This window comes from Bombina bombina, chromosome 4 (genome assembly GCF_027579735.1).
Source record: "Bombina bombina isolate aBomBom1 chromosome 4, aBomBom1.pri, whole genome shotgun sequence".
NCBI lineage: Eukaryota > Metazoa > Chordata > Amphibia > Anura > Bombinatoridae > Bombina > Bombina bombina.
In genome coordinates this window covers 118,285,606-118,308,221 of record NC_069502.1, presented here as the reverse complement: position 1 = coordinate 118,308,221, position 22,616 = coordinate 118,285,606, and the positions used below count along the sequence as shown (strand labels likewise).

The 22,616-nt window shown below is 35.6% G+C and overlaps 1 long non-coding RNA gene across 1 annotated transcript; it reads left to right on the top strand.

The window, feature by feature from the left end:
• The first annotated feature begins 10,812 nt into the window (after nucleotides 1–10,812).
• Nucleotides 10,813–18,042, top strand: LOC128655272 (uncharacterized). The gene is made up of 3 exons (XR_008401748.1): nucleotides 10,813–10,885; nucleotides 11,962–12,027; nucleotides 18,032–18,042. It is a non-coding gene; the product is annotated as an uncharacterized LOC128655272 (long non-coding RNA).
• The last annotated feature ends 4,574 nt before the right edge of the window (nucleotides 18,043–22,616 follow it).

The window sequence follows — 22,616 nt, the reverse complement described above, 5'->3', positions numbered from 1 at the left end:
TTGTTTCACCCCAGTGCTTAGCCAATTTTGAGCTTTTGATGCTACCTACATTGAAAACCTATTCAGTTAGATTACGAGTTGGGCGTTATGACTCAAATAGCAGCGTTATGGGCCATAACACATCATTTTCCCTAACACAGCCATTACAAGTTTCTGTAGCGCCACAAAAATCACCATCTACGCTCAAATCCATAACGCTATCCAAAACCATTAGTTATTGATATATCACTACCAAAAACGTTTACTTAGCACTTCAAAAATATTATACAAAGTACACTTACACTCATTACTCTCTTACACACTTACACACATACAAACACTGAACATTTTTTTTTCTTTTTTTTTAAAATATAACGGATAAAAGATACGAGATCTCGGTGTGTAAGAAAAAAATGCACAAAATAACATTTTACATTGACTTACCTAGACATACATGAACATACATTCATTTTGCTACTACATCTACATGTAAATATCATCACATACATACAGAATTAGATAAAAACAAACAATATATAGCACATTACGTACATAAAACATTTTTTTATTATAAAATCAACACGATTTTGGTACTTTTTCTCAGAATGATATGACGTCACTCACTTTACGCTCAACAGAAGTGTTGCAAGTTTTTTTCTTTCAATTTCTAGCCTCTATTGACTTCTATGGGGAATACGCGACCGGCCTCATTCCGTAACGCACGCAATATTTTTAGCTTTTAAAACTTATAATGGCAGCGTTATAATTGTGGAGCTAATTCATTCATTCTTGCGTTGGTCCCGCAATGACAAATAGATCAAGAAATAAACTATTTGCCACTGGCGTTATGTGTTTTACTTGTGTGAACATCACTACAACATCAAATCCCTTTAGCAAATTACATTACATCAACTATAAATCACAATCAATTCTACCAATACGAAATCTGTTTCAAGAATTAACTCATATTTAAACAGACAGAAAAATTACTTTTTTAGATTTCATTATCTCATTTACGTCTATTATAGCATTTCATTTATTCTCTTCAAATGCTTTGATGAACGGCATATCTAGATAGGCTAACCAGATAATGATTGATGGCTGCACATAGATGCCTTTTGTCATTGCCTCACACATGTTCATTGCTATTTATCCAACAAACGATATAGAAACAATGAACACATTTACATCATACAAGTACATTGGAAGGTTGTTTAAAGGGACAGTATACACTAATTTTCATATAACTGCATGTAATAGACACTACTATAAAGAATAAGATGCACAGATACTGATATAAAAATCCAGTATAAAATGGTTTAAAAACGTACTTAGAAGCTTTCAGTTTAGCTCTGTTGAAAAGGCAGCTGGAAAGCCCACTGCAAGTGGGAAATAAGACACTGCCCCCCCTTCTTTTGCATATGAAAAGACCCTTTACACAAACAGGAGCAAGCTGGAGAAGGTAGCTGACGGTATTCAAATTAAACTTTGGGGCTTGGTTAGGAGTCTGTAAATCAGAGCAATGTTATTTAAAAATAAGCAAAATTATACATTTAAAAAAAAAAAAAAACTTTATGGGCTTTACAAATAAATCATCTACAAAACATTTATGCAAAGAAAAAATGAGTGTATAATGGCCCTTTAACATTGGATTCTCTCTCTGAATCATGAAAGAGAAATTATGGCTTTAGTGCCCCTTTAACATCACGATTTACTCATAATATAACATTAGGAATTACGTAGAATCATAAGATATCATTAGAAAATATTATAGTTGTTGCTTTTTTGGAAGGAACAACAATAAATGAACAGATGTGGGAGAGAATCACAATACATACATATATGTAGATAATACACATCACACAACAACAAAGCACACATTTATCTTTTAAATCAGCACACAATAAGAATGTTGCAAAATATAACAACAGAACGAAGATTTGCAAACTAGACAGGCATGTTGCTAATATGATGACATCATTCTAAGCTTCAACCATACAGATTCCAGCATTAGGACTGTACCGCCCCTTTCGTCAGTTTGTCACTCAATATTACATATACCAGAGAACAACACTTGCAGGTGTACCTGTACACACTGTGATTGTATTCTGTGAAGAGCTGTGTTTTTATGGATGCCGTATTCTATGCTTTTAAACTGATGAAATAAAGCACTTTGGATTTTACCATAAGGTTGCCTTTTTGGACTTTCTGGGCTGTAGTGCGCTACACTTTCTATTACAATATTACATATATGTAGACGAGAGGGTTGGAAGATCTTCATTATTATTTTCGATTTCAGTTGGACACGTAAAATATTGAGATCTCGCCAATCACTTATATATATATTATAGATGTCATCGATTACTTTATCGTTTTGCAACAATATTGCAGCACATTGATTAATCAGATTCTATGCCATGTCTATACCATGTCTATGCCCACATTATACACAAGTATGCACTTTCAATCAAGTTAGCGTGGACGTGTGGTTTTTATTATAACATCGTGTTTACTAACTATTTGTTACGCATATGAACAAACATTACGAAGATGCACTGTATATGGTAGATTTTACACTTTAACACTTTTGCATTACGATTTATTGGGGAAAAACAAAATTTCATCAAAAACAAAAAAAAACGCCCACTTTGAAAGCATTCCCGCTGCTCAGATACAATAAAGTGTATACAATCAGCAATCATTACGAACATTTTGCACTATAAATCACCCAAACTCCATGGCCAAAGTGTCCCTTGTGATCGACATTGTATCAAATCGCTTCTGTGTGTTTGCATACCTTGTTACTCCTTGTGAGTTTGCAAATATGGATAACCCCCAGTTAGCTTGTGTAGGTGCTGTTGGACAAGTTTTGTACAACAGAATCAGGTGGGCTCGGCGTCTCCAAGAGATGCGTGGGGAACGTCTGATTAGAGGTCCTCGTGTTCACAGGGTGAGGCTCATGAGCCTTTACGATGTATTTAAACCTTACCTGGAGCCACGCAAATGTATGCAGACTGCAATCCCTGGCATGACCAAGATGCTATGCTGCATACATGTCCTGGCGTACGGAAACTTTCAGTGCATAGGGTACATTCATGGGTTGTCCCAGGGTACCTTTTCTGTGTGTTTTGACAAGTTTCTGAATGCCATGATAAGAGTTAGTCAGCATTACATAGAATTCCCTCAAAATGAGGACGATTGGAGGCGACTCAAGAGGGAATTCTATGCAATAGCTGAAATGCCCAATGTTTTGGGAGCAATAGATTGCACCCACATTGCGCAAACACCCTCATTGCACAAACACTTTCATAGTTTGAACGTGCAGTTCATTTACAATGCACAAATGAGGATTATGCAGGTGTGTGCGAATTTCTGGGGGGCTAGTCATGATGCCCGTATCCTCAGGCAGTCGTCACTCTGGCGTCAGTTTGAGTACAGACAGTTTCCCCATGGGTGGCTCGTTGGCGAGTATTTGTGCACAGCATGGTTAAGTAGTTAGACAACTGCCACTGTAATGTTCGCAAACAGTTGTGTTTGTGTAATGTGCGAAATGTGCAGATATAGGATGTGCTTTAACCATTTATTTGTCTCTTTCAGCAAATGTCTAGTTTTAGCGAAAAATGCATATGTAGCAGGTCATATCTTAAATGTGCAGATATAGGATGCGCTTTACCATTTATTTGTCTCTTTCAACAAATGCCTAGTTTTAGCGATAAATGCATATGCAGCATGTCCTAGCTTAAATGTGCAGATATAGGATGCGCTTTACCATTTATTTGTCTCTTTCAACAAATGTCTAGTTTTAGCGATAAATGCATATGCAGCATGTCCTAGCTTAAATGTGCAGATATAGGATGCGCTTTACCATTTATTTGTCTCTTTCAACAAATGTCTAGTTTTAGCGATAAATGCATATGCAGCATGTCCTAGCTTAAATGTGCAGATATAGGATGCGATTTAACCATTTATTTGTCTGTTTCAGCAAATGTCTAGTTTTAGTGAAAAACGCAAATGTAGCAGGTCATAGCTTAAATGTGCAGATATAGGATGCAATTTAACCATTTATTTGTCTCTTTCAGCAAATGTCTAGTTTTAGCGAAAATCAGATATGTAGCAGGTCATAGCTTAAATGTGCAGCTATAGGGACCTATTTATCATATGTCTTTTGGACCTGATCCAACACTGCGGATCAGGTCCAACAGAAATCGCTGAATGCGGAGAGAATTACGCTCTCCATATTCAGCATTGCACCAGCAGCTCTTGTGAGCTGCTGGTGCAACGCCGCCCCCTGCAGACTCGCAGCCAATTGGCCGCCAGCAGGGGGTGTCAATCAACCCGATCGTACTCGATTGGGTTGATTTCTGACGATTCCTGTCCACCTCATCAGAGCAGGCGGACAGGGTTATGGAGCAGCAGTATTTAGACCGCTGCTCCATAATTTGTGTTTCTGGCGAGTCTGAAGCCAGAAACACGGGCCTTCAAGCTCCATTTGGAGCTTGATAGATAGGCCCCATAGGATGCACTTTAACCATTTATTTGTCTCTTTCAGCAAATGTCTAGTTTTAGCTCCAAACAGATATGTAGCAGGTCATAGCATAAATGTGCAGATATAGGATGCGATTTAACCATTTATTTGTCTCTTTCAGCAAATGTCTAGTTTTTGCTCCAAACAGATATGTAGCAGGTCATAGCTTAAATGTGCAGATATAGGATGTGATTTAACCATTTATTTGTCTCTTTCAGCAAATGTCTAGTTTAGGCGATTTTCAGATACACAAATGCATTGTATCATTGTAGTATTTTTTTATATAATTTTTAAGATATTTGTAATATTGAAAATTTGTCATGTTAATTATTTACAGGTGATTCGGATTACATAAGCTGGCCTTGGCTCATTATGCAGTTACGTAACCCAGCTGCCGAGGCCCAGGTGCGCTACAATTGTGCGCACAAGCGGACTAGGGCTGTAGTGGAGCGGATGTTTGGGCTCCTCAAAATGTGGTTAAGATGCCTAGACAGGTCTGGAGGAACCCTCCAATACAGCCCTGGTAAGGTGGCGAAGAATGTTATAGTCTGCAGCGTCCTTCATAACATAGCTCAGCGGGCTGGGATGCTGCAGGTCGTCCAGGCACCCCGAGACCTCCTCTAAGATGAGGAGGACGACCCAGTACTAGAGAGGCCATTCCGGGACAAGAGGGTTAATGTCAGAGCCAACATCATCAACCGTCACTTCAGACGGTAAATACTATAAGTTATATAGGAGCATTGTGAATATGTGAGACTTTTAGTAAAATGAAAGTAGAATTGTGCGAACATGTTAGGATTGTTCAAGAAATAATTTTAACAAAATCTAAAATATATTTTATTATCATAGGTTATTTATGCATCATATGATTCTAGCATTGGCTCTTGTAATGATTTTGTAACCGGATTTTTAAAGACAACATCAGATGGTAAGTATACACCATATGATCCATCATATGGCATAAAATTAGTTTACATGTATTTAGTTAACATTATTAGATTTTAGATATTCTGAAAGGGATAAATGCCACAGATAGCAGACAAAGGGATACTCTGAAGCAAATTAGAATTGACAAAGTTATACATCAGAGGTTAAGTATGGACAATGTATGTGACTCTGCTTCACAATGTATTGTTTTAACATAACACAAAAGAGGTTACATACGCTTAGTAAGCTATTATATAAATATTTTAGGAAATAATTAGGGGGAAGGATGCAGAACTATGTACCATTTTATTAGAGATTTAATTTACACTTTATTTTCCATTAGGGAGATTGACTTCATCTATAGACTGAAGGTGAAGAATACCTATGTGATCATGTCTGTGGCATTGTCTTTCAACTATGCTGACTTTGAAAACCATACAAAGACAAGTTCACATGGTAAGTGTATACAATGTATGGACCGAGACCGGGGGGGGGGGGGGGTACGCCCAATGATCCATCATATGGCATACAATTAGTTTACATGTATTTTGTTTAGACATTATTAGATTTTAGATATTCTGAAAGGGATACATGCCACAGATAGCAGATAAAGCACATTAGAATTGACAAAGTCATACATCAGAGGTCAAGTATGGACAATATATGTGACTCTGCTTCACAATGTATTGTTATAACATAACACAAGAGGCTACATACGCTTAGTAAGCTATTGCTATAAACATTTTAGGAAATATGTAGTGTAGGGGAGGGATGCAGAACTATGTACCATTTTATTAGAGATTTGATTTACACTTTATTTTCCATTCGGGAGATTGACTTCATCTATAAACTGAAAGTGAAGAATTCCAGACTGAAAGCGAAGAATACCTATGTGATCATGTCTTTGGCATTGTCTTTCAACTGTGCTGCCTTAGAAAACCATACAAAGACATGTTCACATGGTAAGTGTACACAATTGTCTGGAACAAGACTGGGGGGATGCAGGACACATCCTATGGGAAACACTTGTGTTATGGAATAAAATAATTGCTTTCAGATTCTAATTATTGTTTTTCTTTTTTCTTACAGATTTTCAATTTTGCTGAATTCCCAAAATAATGATTTATTGTCAGAATCTATTATGTTTTTTATTTTATTTTTAAATATATTTAAATACTATATATTATTTTATTTTTTAAATACATCTTTTAATATCTATATATATTTTCTCTATCCAAGTATGATAATAACAAATACATCCTTCTAATATTAGGACATGTCAAGAAAATATTAGTCTCATGACTGGTTGTTAAAGTATCTATTTTACAAGCACATGTCTGATATTAAATATAATGCAGTTACCTATTTTTATTTTTATTTAAAAATTCCACACAGCTCAAACAGATAATGAGTGTTAAAGTCTTGTATTTTACAAAAGTTAAGGTGGAGTTAGATATAACCATATAATTTTGGTTGTGTGATTTAGAGATGTACAAATCATAAAATGTTAATGACGAGGCTATGCAGTATAAAGTCTACATAACAACATTGGTTATGTCACTTTTAAGAAATGTGTAGGGGGAACTTGTTAGATTAAAGTGACAGTGTAGCTTAATTTTATATTCACATTCTAATATCTATTATTATTATTTTTTTAAAGTTTAATATATTCTTAAAATATATATATAGCTTAGTTATTATGGTATCATTATTTGCAAGATAACCTAGGTAGATTAAATGATCTTTAAAAAACACATGATAGCTAAGTTTATTTTCACATTTAGACAGAGCTAGTTATTGTATGCCATATTGATGACTTTTCACTCTAGTGGAGTCATTTGAAGGGACAGTTAACTCATAGATATTTCAAAATATAATTTCTCACAACTATCCTCTTTACCTGCTGGAATATATAAAATTGTTTACAAGTATTTCCGTTATCCTTAATTTTGCTGTTAAAATAGTTTTTTTATCCTATGGTATCTCCACCTATTTATAATGTTTTTGGCCTTTTGGTTGATTGGTTTCCAGATATAAGAAGCATGTATATGTACACAATATGATAAAGTTAGGAGATCAGATTATATCTAAAAGCTCCAAACATTTTATTTTGTTGTGGCTTCAAAATAAGAATTCATATACAAACATAAACAATTTAATTTCATACATTATATACTCTGCTGCTGATTAAATAATAATGAATTGTAAACACATGAAGTGAACCAAATATTATAGTATACTGTCCCTTTAAGAGTCTGCACTGAATCATTAAAAAGCTACATCAAAGGATAAGTGGACAGTTTACATACAAGGTCCTTACTCAGGTCAAATGTATATTCATATAACAGGATTGAGTATGACAAAATGTGGAATGGGTATTAAAGTAAATATCTCTTTTTTACTGTCCCTTTAAATGTATATAACCTTTCACGGGGTATACACTCATCTATTTAAATATATTATCATATTTAGACATGACTGTATATTTATTGTAAAAAATTATCATTGCATATTTACTATACCAATAGTGGGTATTACATGCTATTCATCAATGAGAAGAGCAATATTGTAAAAGTAAATATGTCAACTATTTAGTTTTAGTTAATCGTTTGTGATGGCTATTTCATTTGTAGTGAAAGGGACATGCAACCCAAAGTTAATCTTCCATGATTGCGACAGAGCAGATTTGAATCTAAACTTTTTTTTACTTAGATAATAACATATGGTTCATTCTCATGTTATCCTAAGTTTGAAAAAAAAACATATGCATAGGTTTATGAGCAGCAAAGCATTACTGGGAGATATCTGCTTATTTGTGGGTGGGCAACAATGCATAGTTGCAATGGTTAGCCAGATGTGTTTAGATACTTCACACTATTGCATATCTGCTCCTTAACAATAAAGACACCATGAAAAAGAAAATTATATGTGAACATTTCAGACAAATACATGCTCTATTTGATTTTTATAAATAAGGACCAGAAACGTAGAATTTCCATTAAAAAAATATCCCTTTATTTTCTCAAAGTAACGTCCATTATAAATACGAAGAACGCATTTAACCATTATTGAAATATAGCGTGGTAAACGTATCTTTCAACACGAGATTCGCATTTATGAATAGTCTAATATAATTTCAAACACTGTCACTTAGCACACAATTGATGTGCATTGTTGGGATTGTAAATACATTTAAAAGAGCACTCTCAATACTTCCCAATGAGTCACAATATTTATTTAATAAACAATGAATACATACAATATTTACATTCTTGAATCTAAAATATTTGTAAACCTTTTTAAATAACTTGAACAATGTTACACATCTATTGATCAATATTAAACATCGAAATGTGACTGGATTATATTTACTATAGTGATTAAAAGTAAAATCTATTTAAAATGTCAACAAAATATATTAATTATTAATATTTAACAGATTCCGTATATTATATATGAGTCACATATACGCATTCCATTCTCATAAATTCTAAAGGAAAGTCTACATGCCAAATGTAGCAACAGCACCTCCAGGAGGTATGTATATGGAAGTTACAAAGATATGAATCCATTAACCATTAGAGTTCATCACACAAACATGAATTGAGTCAGTATGGCCTCACAGACATGCTAACAAAATTACATTATTTTATCCAATCAGATGTACAGATACCATGTCCCATGGTGTATCTCATGTTTACTTACACATATAAAAGTCCATTACACGTTGCCATTTTTTTCAGTTCTATTATGCCTGAATTTTGCCAGGATGTCTCCCAGGTTCACCAGACAGGAAAGTGCTGCACTAGTGTACGCAGTCAAGGAGTTTTATCTGCAGCTGTTTGGGGCTGAGAAGAAGTCGATGATTGGGCGGTCAAAAGGGCCCTCTAGGTGTCTATCACCCTTTCTGTGAATGGGGTGTCAGACGTCCAAAGGAGCACTGATAAAATCATCCGGAGATTCAGGGATATGAGGTTGTGCCTGCATAATAAAGTCCGCCTCATGAGGGAGTGGATAAGTCCCCGTTGGAGAGGTGAGAATTCTGGCTCACCTCCACGGAAACTTAAACTATAACCTCATGAGGAGACTTTGGGGCATATTTCTCAAGGTCTGGCGGACCTGATCCGACACTGCGGATCAGGTTTGCCAGACCTCGCTGAATACGGCGAGCAATACGCTCGCCGTATTCAGCATTGCACCAGCAGCTCACAAGAGCTGCTGGTGCAACGCCGCCCCCTGCAGACTCGCAGCCAATAGGCCCGCCAGCAGGGGGGTGTCAATCAACCCAATCGTACTCGATCGGGTTGAATTCCGGCAATGTCTGTCCGCCTGCTCTGAGCAGGCGAACAGGTTATGGAGCAGCGGTCTTTGTGACCGCTGCTTCATAACTTGTGTTTCTGGAGAGTCTGAAGACTCGCCAGAAACACGGCCCTTCAAGCTCCGTACGGAGCTTGATAAATATGGGCCTTTATGCTCCCTCCTCAATCTCCGTTTCCTCCGGAGATTTGCTGTCCCCCGGTCCCCGGCCCCCTCCCAGTCACCAGCTGCTGGTCCTGAAACTCCCGACCTGGAGGCCAGTGCAGCTCCAATCGGTGACCTGGGAGAAGAAGGCACTTCAGAGGCTGAACCAGGAAAGATCAGACACAACAGATGTTACCTAGGATGGTAGACATCTGAATTTAGATTTGTCAGACATCAAATAGGAATAATGCTTTTTCTTGCACTCTCCTGAATATGCGTCACAGAGATAAATTGGAATTGCGCATCCGTCAAATCCATATCCTCCGCCAATTCATACATTGAATATCGATTCATACAAAACGTAGAAATATTAATTTGTATCATTAAATCTTTACAATGATCCTGATACACACAATTGTAAATATATTCTAAAGATTTAAAAATTATACTCTTCACACTACTAGATCCAAATCAAATCACGGATGTGCAATTATGCTTTTAATTATTGCGCAATGATCATGGAAGATATAATTGTGCAGAGACGTGAACATGTGTTTGCTGTAACAGTGGCATTAATTTAGACATGTTGGTCAAATGTATACATTAATTAGTATAAATGTTATGAATACAGTATCCTGATTTTCCAAATTCTAAATTACAAAAGCTATACTAGCAATATAAAATTAAAAATTGTCAGATCAATGTATAACAATTGATGACAATGCAAGAATACATAAAATGACTCAAAGTCATTTGAGTCAACAACATAAAAGCTTTAAAATAAACACATGATCTCTTTATTTATAAATACATTTTAGAAAAATGAACTCACGTGAAGAATTAAAATATGTTTATCTTTGTCAAATTGAAAAACAATGTATGCTTGTTCGTGTTAAAGTTATGATTTGTTTTAATGATATCCAATCGTGATTGAATATTTTACAGATATGGATGTTGGTGCTGGACCCTCAAGCTCGGGTTTATCCCAGTCTGGTATGTCTCATTATACTTCACTTTTGGCTTACAAATTTGGACATAAAATTGCCTAATACTTTCACATTGGTCTATATTAACATGGATCCTCTAATTATATTAATTATATTTAAAGTGTATTTAAAAAGAAGAATCACGATTCAGAGATCGAATTCCATTGTGATCAAAATCAGAATTTAGTAGTATTCGAAGATATTCCTCACAATCTTGCTATCTTTATTTGACTGTAATCTTCGGGTCTTGCCCATTTTGGATTCATCACCTGGGTAGTGCTGGACAGTTGGTGGCTACATTTAGACAACACTAACACATTTTTACACATGTGCAGAATATATAAATATCCATCTCATATGCTTCGATATTTTATTCTCATTAAGAGAGAACGATAATTACATATTCATGAGGATATGAGGAAATTATATATTTGATTGAAATTGCATGCTTTATCTGATTCATTACATCAACATATGGAATAGACTATTCCTTTAGAGTGACATTCTCAAATATTGATATTAAATGTATCTAAAGATACAAAATATCTTTATTAATCATTAAACTGTTTTGATGAAACAATACTGTGATTTAAATCACATCTTTCACTCTCGGATTACCTTTATATATAAGCATATTCTAACGGCACCATGATGATATATTTCAAAATATATTTTATGTCTTGCATTGTGATCAATATGTGTTGTGTCAGAAACCAGATTACTGTACATTGCACATATTTATATATGTGCCACATGTATTATGCTCTAGTTGTCACCAGTTATTATTTAAAGTGTTATTTGTCTGTCTGGATTTATTTATTTTTAGATATGCCATAGATTAATATGATAAGAATCTGATGTTTAATATTTTAAGAAATAGGACATATGTGAAATACATCATTTTTTTCCACTCACTTTGCTGAACTAATGAATTTAATTGTCATATTAGTGGTCTAGTCTTCACATTTCAAAAGATATTATTTTAAATAGTTTAGAATAATTTTATTTTGTTAGTAGCAAAAATGTATATTTAAAGCTGATGTACAAATTGTGTTACATAATATTTATTTATATCATTAATAGTTGAAGTTATTTTGACAAGCTCGGAGGGATCCAGCACCGATGCAGACCTGCCTTTGCAGGATGCTGGTAAGTCCATTTACTCATTCATACGTCATTAAAGGTGTCTTTTTAAAAAATATTCAGATCATGATTATGATGAAGCATGCCATTTGAATAAAACTTATAATGTACTCCTCTTATTATATATATATACAGGTATACCTCACTTTACAGCGCTTCACTTTACAGCGATTCGCTAATACAGCGCTTTGTGGAGCTGAAGTTCAACCTCCAAGGATTTTGAAACAGTGCTATAATCATTGTGAGATTGCTAGAAAAGTGAATGGCACCATTTTGTTATGCTTAGTTCACTCTGTTTATAGCATTGCAGTGCAATCTGTGTCTCAGTGCTATAGTCTGGCAAATTTTACTACAGTAATTGTCACTATTTTACAGGTACAGTATTTATTGAATACTAATTGAATACTTGCTGTGCTAGTGTTAAACTAAACATAGCACTATTGCACCCCTAATAATATGTTAGTTCAAACATGTTTTCAGGATTTTAAACACTGAAAAGAAAGCTAAAACTGCCTTGTTTCACTTTAAGGCGGTTTTCACTTTACAGCAGGGCTCCGGTCCCTAACCCGCTGTATGAGCGGGGTATACCTGTATATATATATATATATATATATATATATATATATATATATATATATATATATATATATATATATATATATATATATATATATATATATATATATATACTCCAGAGTAAAAGTAACTGTTAGTTTATTTCGGCACATCGTTAAAAGCATATAACAGGGCACACAGGCCCAAACAGGCTCACAGGTAAAAACACAGCACAGGTGTGTCAGATAGTTACGCAGACATGTTTCGTGAGCATGCTCACTTGTTCACTGCATATGGGACTGATCTGACACACCTTTACTTATACCACAGATTTAAAGACACAGTATAGATGTTAAAGTGGTATAAGTTAACATTGGACTCTACATAGTATACTTTTATTTCTTAATACTCTAAATAAATGGAGAGATTGATAAATCAAAAATTGTCTTGTAGCTGTCCTTTAACCATATAAATGGTTAAAGTTAAGACATATAGTGCTTAAGTTGCAATTGTTGCATTGCAACAGTTTTAAACAATTACATATATATAAACCTTTCATTTGTATTGTTTTAATACTATCATGTGTTGAAAATGCAATATTTGCAACAAAATGCAGATTTATAACTATAAAGCACTATATATGTCATTAAGACTATATTTACTTTGTTTCACTTAAAATAGTACATATGGAAAAAAAAAAAAACCTTATTTCCATTTTTAATTTTTAACACTTTAAGAATGATAAACAGATAGAGAAAATAGATATGCATAAATCCTATAGATATATGGGGAGGGCAAGTTTTTTGACACATATGTGTGATCTCATGCAAAGAAGAAAAGTAATTGTTTAAGTAAACAAATCAAGGTCTCTTCTCATGTTTAGACCTTGGGGGTTACTTGTCTTTAGTGAGAAGATCCAATAGACTTCTCGTTTGTTTAGTTTGTCTTCCCTGTTGCCCCCTCTTCTCCAGTGGGGTACATGATCAATCCCTTGTAAGGTTAAACTTGACATATCAGAATCATGTAGATTTTTAAAGTGTCTGGAGATAGGAGTGTCAGATTTTTCATCTTTCCCAGACCGTAAGTGTTCTAAAAACCTATCTTTGATGGGACGCTTCGTTTTACCTACATACTGACAATTGCAAATTTTGCATGTCAGGAGATAGACCACGTGAGTGGTCTTGCAATTAATGAAAAAATTTATTTTATGTTCATTCTGTGTTGTACTGGAGTGAAACGTGTCACCCTCTTGTACATGTTCACAAGTTGTGCAGTCTTTTCTTCTGCATTTATAGAAACCTTTCTTTCCTTTTAACCAATTGGTATTGTTTTTGTTCATCATATCAGAAGGTGATAGATGATTGGCTAGGGTTTTGCCTCTCTTAGGTATGAAATTAATTCCCTGCTGTACTATTTCTTTCAGAATAGGATCTGTGTACAAAATGGGAACACTTTCCCTTATTATATCACAGACTTTGTAATAGTCAGTACTATAGGTAGTTATGAATTTTGGTGTGGTAGACACAGATTGCTTGTTTGCTTTCTCTCTATACTTTAGGAAATTTTCTCTGGGTATATCCTTTATGCTTTCTTTAGCGGCATCTAGTATGTTATCAGTGTAACCTCTCTGCTTTAATCTGTTAGTGATTATTGAGCTGTTTTCCTCATATTGTTCTTCACTTGTACAGTTCCTTTTTGCCCTAATGTACTCTCCCTTTGGGATGCCCCTTAGTACATGTGTAGGATGGCAAGATTTAAATGACAGAAGAGTATTGCCTGCAGTAGGCTTTCTATAAAGGCTAGTTTCTATTTTATTCTCAATCACATTAGCAGAAATCTAAGTCTAGAAAGTTGATAGTTTCTGCATTATTCTCTCCTACAAATCTAATTCCGTCAGCATTATGATTCATAAATTCACAAAAGGAAACTGCTTCCGATTCACTTCCTTCAAATATAAAAAACAGGTCATCAATGTACCTATAGAAATGTTTTATCCTATTTCTGAAAGGATTTCTTTCTCCAAAGACGTGGAACAGCTCCCACCACCCCATAAAGAGGTTGGCATATGAAGGGGCAAACTTTGCCCCCATAGCTGTTCCACGTCTCTGGAGAAAGAACTCATTGCCAAACATAAAAAAATTATGCGTAAGGAGATACTCTATAGCTCTTAAAATAAAGCTCTTAGTAGGCGAGTCATAATCACTATATGTGTCAAGGAAAAATTCTATGGCAGTCATACCTTTATTTTTTTGTATACAGGTGTATAGAGAGGTGACATCCACCACTAAAAATCTGAAATTGGGTTCCCATCTCACTTTGTCCAGTTTATTTAGAATAGATGTTGTATCTTGTATATAGGTTAAGAGTCCTCTGACTAGAGGTTGTAAAAAAGTGTCAATCAGATCACTCAGAGGTTCATTTAGGGAACCAATCCCTGCAATAATGGGACGTCCTGGTGGACGCACAGGATCTTTGTGTATTTTTGGAAAATAATGGAAGATGGGGGCAACCGGATGAGAGGGTATGAGTGCATCTTTAGTTGAAGCACTAATTATATTATTATGTTTAGCAAACAGAACAATACCCACTAATTCATTTTTGTAAAACTTTGTGGGATTAGTCTGTAGTTTGCTGTATACCTCTTTATCATCCAGTTGCCTCTTAGCCTCCATTATGTAATCTGTTTTGTTGAGAATGACTACATTTCCTCCTTTGTCTGAAGGTCTAATGAGGATTGAATCATTTTCAGATAAACTTTTTAATGCCTGTTTTTCATTAGCTGTTAGATTATACATATTTTTACTTTTCTTTGAATTTTTTTCACTGAGCACAGTTAGTTTTTCCTCTATTGTTTTCTGAAAAATATCCAGCGCTTTTGGACGGGCATGTACAGGGTAAAATGTGCTTTTCTTCTTCACATGATCACACCTCACCCCTGATTCTTTAGAAATATCATTATTGCATGTATCACTCTCCCCAATCAGTTCATTTAAGTCGTTTATGGTACACATTTCAGAAAAAGAAAAAAGATTATCAGAATTTTCATGTTCTGTTACTTTTTTGGTCTCAATTTTGTTTGACTCCTGCTCACTCATCCCATAAAAATGTTTCTGTAGAGTGAGTTTACGCACATATCGGTTCACATCTAACACAGTTTCAAATAAGTTGAAGTGTGCGGAGGGAACAAAATTGAGACCTTTGGATAAGAGAGAAATTTGGGTTTTACTTAAAGAAACAGTAGATACATTTATGACATTTAAATTCAGGTCTGTTGTTTCTGTCCCTGTGATCTTGTCACATATTTCTTGTTGAAGGACTTGCCCCTGTATCCCTGGTTGCCCCGACCGGTCATATTGGGCTTTATTTTTGTTTTTCTTGTTGTTACTTTTGCCTCTTCTACCTCTGTGGGTTTTTTTCTTGCTGTTCCTGCAATTATACCTTCCCCGTTTTTTGACTTCTCACTGGTACCTTCTTCTGGCTCTAATTCTTGTAGTGAATGAAATGTTTCTGTAGCACACTCTTCTGTGTTTTCATTATCTGATGAGTCTATCTCATATTCAGTGTCTGAGAATGTGACTGATTTTTGTTTGCCAGACTTACGGTCTGGGAAAGATGAAAAATCTGACACTCCTATCTCCAGACACTTTAAAAATCTACATGATTCTGATATGTCAAGTTTAACCTTACAAGGGATTGATCATGTACCCCACTGGAGAAGAGGGGGCAACAGGGAAGACAAACTAAACAAACGAGAAGTCTATTGGATCTTCTCACTAAAGACAAGTAACCCCCAAGGTCTAAACATGAGAAGAGACCTTGATTTGTTTACTTAAACAATTACTTTTCTTCTTTGCATGAGATCACACATATGTGTCAAAAAACTTGCCCTCCCCATATATCTATAGGATTTATGCATATCTATTTTCTCTATCTGTTTATCATTCTTAAAGTGTTAAAAATTAAAAATGGAAATAAGGTTTTTTTTTTTTTCCATATGTACTATTTTAAGTGAAACAAAGTAAATATAGTCTTAATGACATATATAGTGCTTTATAGTTATAAATCTGCATTTTGTTGCAAATATTGCATTTTCAACACATGATAGTATTAAAACAATACAAATGAAAGGTTTATATATATGTAATTGTTTAAAACTGTTGCAATGCAACAATTGCAACTTAAGCACTATATGTCTTAACTTTAACCATTTATATGGTTAAAGGACAGCTACAAGACAATTTTTGATTTATCAATCTCTCCATTTATTTAGAGTATTAAGAAATAAAAGTATACTATGTAGAGTCCAATGTTAACTTATACCACTTTAACATCTATACTGTGTCTTTAAATCTGTGGTATAAGTAAAGGTGTGTCAGATCAGTCCCATATGCAGTGAACAAGTGAGCATGCTCACGAAACATGTCTGCGTAACTATCTGACACACCTGTGCTGTGTTTTTACCTGTGAGCCTGTTTGGGCCTGTGTGCCCTGTTATATGCTTTTAACGATGTGCCGAAATAAACTAACAGTTACTTTTACTCTGGAGTGATTGTCTCTGTGGTGCGCCTCTCTACTGGATCAATTTGTATTTACTTTTAAGTTGGCAGACTTAATTTGGGGCCGCATAACAGGACTTTCCATATTTGCACCCACTCTCCATTGAGCCGACAGGAGGATTTGTTTCTCCACCCCCTGCAGCAATTACATTGGGAGTGAACCGAGCGCTACACACACAGAACCTCTTGTGTACTTTATATATATATATATATATATATATATATTCTGTCGAGATAGGTGCACTCCCACTAACAAACTTCATATGCCAGGGTGTTAGGAGTGGTAAATAGAGCTAATAGAGGAAGCACTCTCTGGTCTTATCAAGTGTATAACACAATTTTATCACAGTGACGTTTTGGGGTATTCACCCCTTCATCAGTCTGATGATGGTTGGTCTGATTAGGGGGTGAATAAGACCAGAAAGTGTTTCGTCTATTCTCTCTCTCTCTCTCTCTCTCTCTCTCTCTCTCTCTCTCTCTCTCTCTCTCTCTATATATATATATATATATATATATATATATATATATATATTATTGGTTTAATATTAAGATCCCAAAGCTTCTTAGTCTACACCTTTGTGCTTCTGAACATGGCTAGCACATGTTGATATTTAGTATAAATGTAGAGAACACTCATCAAGCGATACACACATGATAACTATTAAATGTTCTGTATACTATGTTTTTTTCCTTATTTTTAAAATACAGACAATTACATTTAATTATTAATCAGCGATAAGTATATATTTTATTTCAATTGCATGCTCCATCAAAATTATGAAATTCCTAACTTTGATTCAGAATCTCTTTAATGCAATGTTGATGTGTGTCCTTGAGCACCAGTAACACATGTTATAATATTTGATTTTAACGTGTACACAACATATTATGTTTTACAGCTATGGATGTTACATGTGCGATGGAGGAGAATGTGGCTCCCTTGGAGTCTGATGGTATGTCAAATATATATAACAACATGTATATAACGTGTATTGTTTCAAAATCATACTATTGAATAAAACTAAAGTCTACAGCTTGGTACCTTTAAAATATATTATTCCATTACTTTTAAAATACACTACTGCCCCCCTTTCTATATCATGCAGCATGAACATAGAAATAATGGATTTATTTGCTTATGTATGTATAAATTGTCATGAATGACATCATGATGTCACATACATATTACATCCAAACAAACCAATAATCATCTTATGATTGTAGAGACAGTCATTGCTAATCATCTGAGTGCCTAGATGCAGACCATCTCATTATGTCATCATTGTTCTGAGCTTCTCAGCCACTTCTAAGTATACATAAAACATAATCATGTTGAAATTGATTTAATTTCATGATGTATGATATGTAAATGGATTTGAAATTGATCTATGTGTAGACTGTCCATTTCACTCAAACAAACATTAATATTTCTCTAACCTAAAAAGTTCAATTCTGAATGTGTCTATTAATATTGGGATGGCATACCTTTAATCCTAATGTAAAATATATATTCAAAACACATACTCTCTGAAAGTAATGTCAGATAGATACCATTCTATTCTTAATCTTTAATATGAACAGTAGTATCTACCATGTATATATGCTGAATAGTAATTGATTGAAACATCAATCTTAAAATAATTATATTTAAGATTACAAAGGCAATAATCTTAATCTATATGGTAATCAGTGATTACCTTGTTTCAAAGGCTATGTGGAGTGGCTATTTATAATTGATCATTTTATACACTCCCATATTATCCAATTGGTGGAGTCTCCAAAGTCAATCCACGGGCATGTGTCTAAAAGAAATGCATACATGCGTACTGATATAGTATCAAAAAGAGAAATATCATATTGTAAAATCATAAAGATTAGCACATATAGTTGACTTTGAAAAATATGATTATTAATGTATTGATCAAACGTTCCATGAAAAATAGCAGTGAGCAATCAGAGTTTTTGGGACAAATTAAATATTATTAGAAATTAGACTTGCTTCAAATCAATCAATACCTTTAAACATAGTCATTACTGTGAATAAATTATTTATGAGAAAATAAATACAGATTTAAAATGATGGTGAATATTAATTTATTTCAATATAATAAAATATTTTCATATAATATATGTATATATAAAATTGTATTATATATTTCAGATGGACCTTCCACTACTGGGCATCCCCCTCCCCCCAAAGGGGCTATGCTGGCCTTTGTTTACCCTTGTCAACGCCATGAAAGGACTGTAATGCACTATGTCACCTTGTCAGATGGCTCCAAAGGGGCTATGCTGGCCTTTGTTTACCCTTGTCCACTCCGTGAAAGGACTGTGATGCACTATGTCACCTTGTCAGATGGCTTCAAAGGGGCTATGCTGGCTTTTGCTTACCCTTGTCAACTTCATGAAAGGACTGTGATGCACTATGTCACCTTGTCAGATAACTCCAACGGGGCTATGCTGGCCTTTGTTTACCCTTGTCAACTCCATGAAAGGACTGTGATGCACTATGTCACCTTGTCAGATGGCTTCAAAGGGGCTATGCTGGCCTTTGTTTACCCTTGTCAACTCCATGAAAGGACTGTGATGCACTATGTCACCTTGTCAGATGGCTCCAAAGGGGCTATGCTGGCCTTTGTTTAATGAATGTATTGTGTTTTATTGTCTACATTGAAAATACCTAAATATGTGCATTTGTATTTGAAGTCATGTCTCAATATGCATTCACCTATATCGTGATATATATATGAGATGTATACTTTTTATAGATGTTATGTCCTGAAATGTTCAATATCGTGTCATGTATCGATTCCACATTGTTGTTCTCCAAATAGTACTGTAAGCATAATTTGGAAATGTAACTCTTAAAGGGAAACCCTAAATGTATCTTTCATTAGTTATGTTGAACATACAATTTTAACCCGGTTTACAATTCTCTTCTATTCTCAAATGTGCTTCAGTCTCTTGGTATAATGTGTTGAAGGAGCATCAATACACTACTAGTTTTTAAGTGAACACATGGGTGAGGCAATGACAATTGGCAGATATATGCATCCACCAATCAGCAGATCTAAGCTATGTTCTTTACTGCTCCTGAGCTTTCCTAGATAAACCTTTCAGCAAAGGATAACAAGATAACGAATCAAAGTATATGAATAAACGTGAATGTTGTTTAAAATGTTATGCTCTGTCAAAATCATGTAAGCAAATTTTTTGCTTTTATGCACCTTTTAAATGAAATAGATTTCCCAAATAATTAAAACACTTTAAGCTAGCTTTAAAAATATACACTTTATTTAACGTATTCAATCTTGTCAACACATCGAGAGAAATATGGCATACAGGATTTTTTAAAAATGCAAATATTTGGGGGGCGTGGCTAGGTGGTGGCCATGAATGGTCGCAACATAACATTTGTGGCTCCTAAAGTGATCTGCTCAATACGTCGATTTAAGCAGTAATTTTGCACCATCCATTGGTATGACATATAATACCTCTTTGATTAGTTTGAAGAGCACAGCATCGTACGACTTCAGTGTTGCAGAGCTTATGATCTATAGGACCCAGATCTGGTCTGTTGAGATTGTAGGTGGTGGCCTCTACACAAGATCCCAACTCCCCCCCCATAACTGGGGTACAACAGTCTTTTATAGACAGCTTAGTTTACTACAGAAGGGAGCCAGTCTTCCAAACAATCCAAATATCCGTGTGCTAAGGGAAACTGTACAAATATCACTCTACAAATGGAGGCCTTAGACATGTGGGAAAGCAAGATGACGCAGTTTATATGGGATCACTACTGGAGCCTGGAGGAGGACCTATGCAAACTACTCTTCAGACCCGGAATTACAGACACACAGAGGGATGATAACTGCGATCCTCTATCTCCACTATTAGACTTGACCGACACTATGGGGCATATGTATCAAGCTCTGAATGGAGCTTGATGCCCTGCAGGCTCACCAGAAACAGCAGTTATGAAGCAACGGTCACAAACACCGCTGCTCCGTAACCTGTCTGCCTGCTCTGAGCAGGCGGACAGACATCGCCGGAAATCAACCTGATCGAGTACGATTGGGTTGATTGACACCCCCCTGCTGGCAGCCTATTGGCCGCGAATCTGCAGGGGGCGGCGTTGCACCAGCAGCTCTTGTGAGCTGCTGGTGCAATGCTGAATACGGCAAGCGTATTGCTCGCCGTATTCAGCGAGGTCTGGAGGACCGGATCCGCAGTGTCGGATCAGGTCCACCAGACCTTGATAACTAGAGGCCAAAGTCTCCTAATCACTACAGCCAAATAGGTAATCCTTATTATATGCATGTGGAGCCCTTACTTATCCGGGAGTGCAGCCAGGGGAGGTGTGCTGATGAGGAAGACCTGGCGAGCAGCTTGAGGTTTGCATCTAGCCGTTGGCAGAGTGGACCGGAGCCTGAGACAAGGACGGTGCACGTGGTAGTTTTAACAGAAGCAACAGACCTTCCATGTGACACCCGAACGATGAGAGCGGAAATGCCCAGGAAATAGAGAGAGATCCTCATAGGAGATGCGACTCCAAAGTCCCCTAATCTAAATGGAGGGACTTGTGTCCCTCATACACTTTGACCTGAGGTAAAGAATGGAGACTCGAACAGGAGTAAGAGGTATTTTGCCCATAGTAATAGTGGCTTAGTGTCAGACAGTTGGACACCAGACTTTGACTCAGTAGACTGTGCCATGTGGAACTGGAGACTATTTTGTCCAATCCTCTCCGTAACAATCTTTGTACAGAAACAAAGGCTTTTTGATCCAGGAAACAAGGTTCTAATTCCCAGCTCCTTGATATGTCCGGCATAAAACAGAGACATAGCCATGTTAGAATTATACACCCCATATACACATAGTTCTGGTTAACTACTGTTTACAGCTATTGCTTTATAGTATGCTTTGTTTCTTCCCCTAGGAGATATTAAGTTTAGTGGATAACATTGCTTCTCAACTTGTTCAATGTGCTGTTGCTGTTTTGCCAGCGGCAGAGGCGACATGGCACAGCATATCAGTTAACACAGAGATAGGTAATATATAAGCCCACTGATTTAGTTCTAACTAGTGTAACCTTGGGTTCTTAGCCACCAGAAATACATTGCAAACCATAGAACCACAATGCTTAGTTGTAATCCATTAGACATATGTCTTCTGTACTAGATATGTTTACCAGCAAATGTTGTTTATATCTGCCTATGGTATCTCCTTTGCAGAGCAACTTGCTTTAATATTAGTACCTCTCCACGGCTGTGGTATATAGCTTCCCACTATGACGTCAGTAATATAAGTCCTTCCTGCCTCGCACTTCCTAACTACTAGTTAGGGGATAACTGCTTAGCGACTATTTACCTAATGAGTAATAAACTTTCCCCTTATGTCTACAATATCTTAGTCTGACTGAACTAGTCCCCCAATAAGATTTGACTACATGAGACATTCTATTCTCTTATAGAAGAGGGCTCC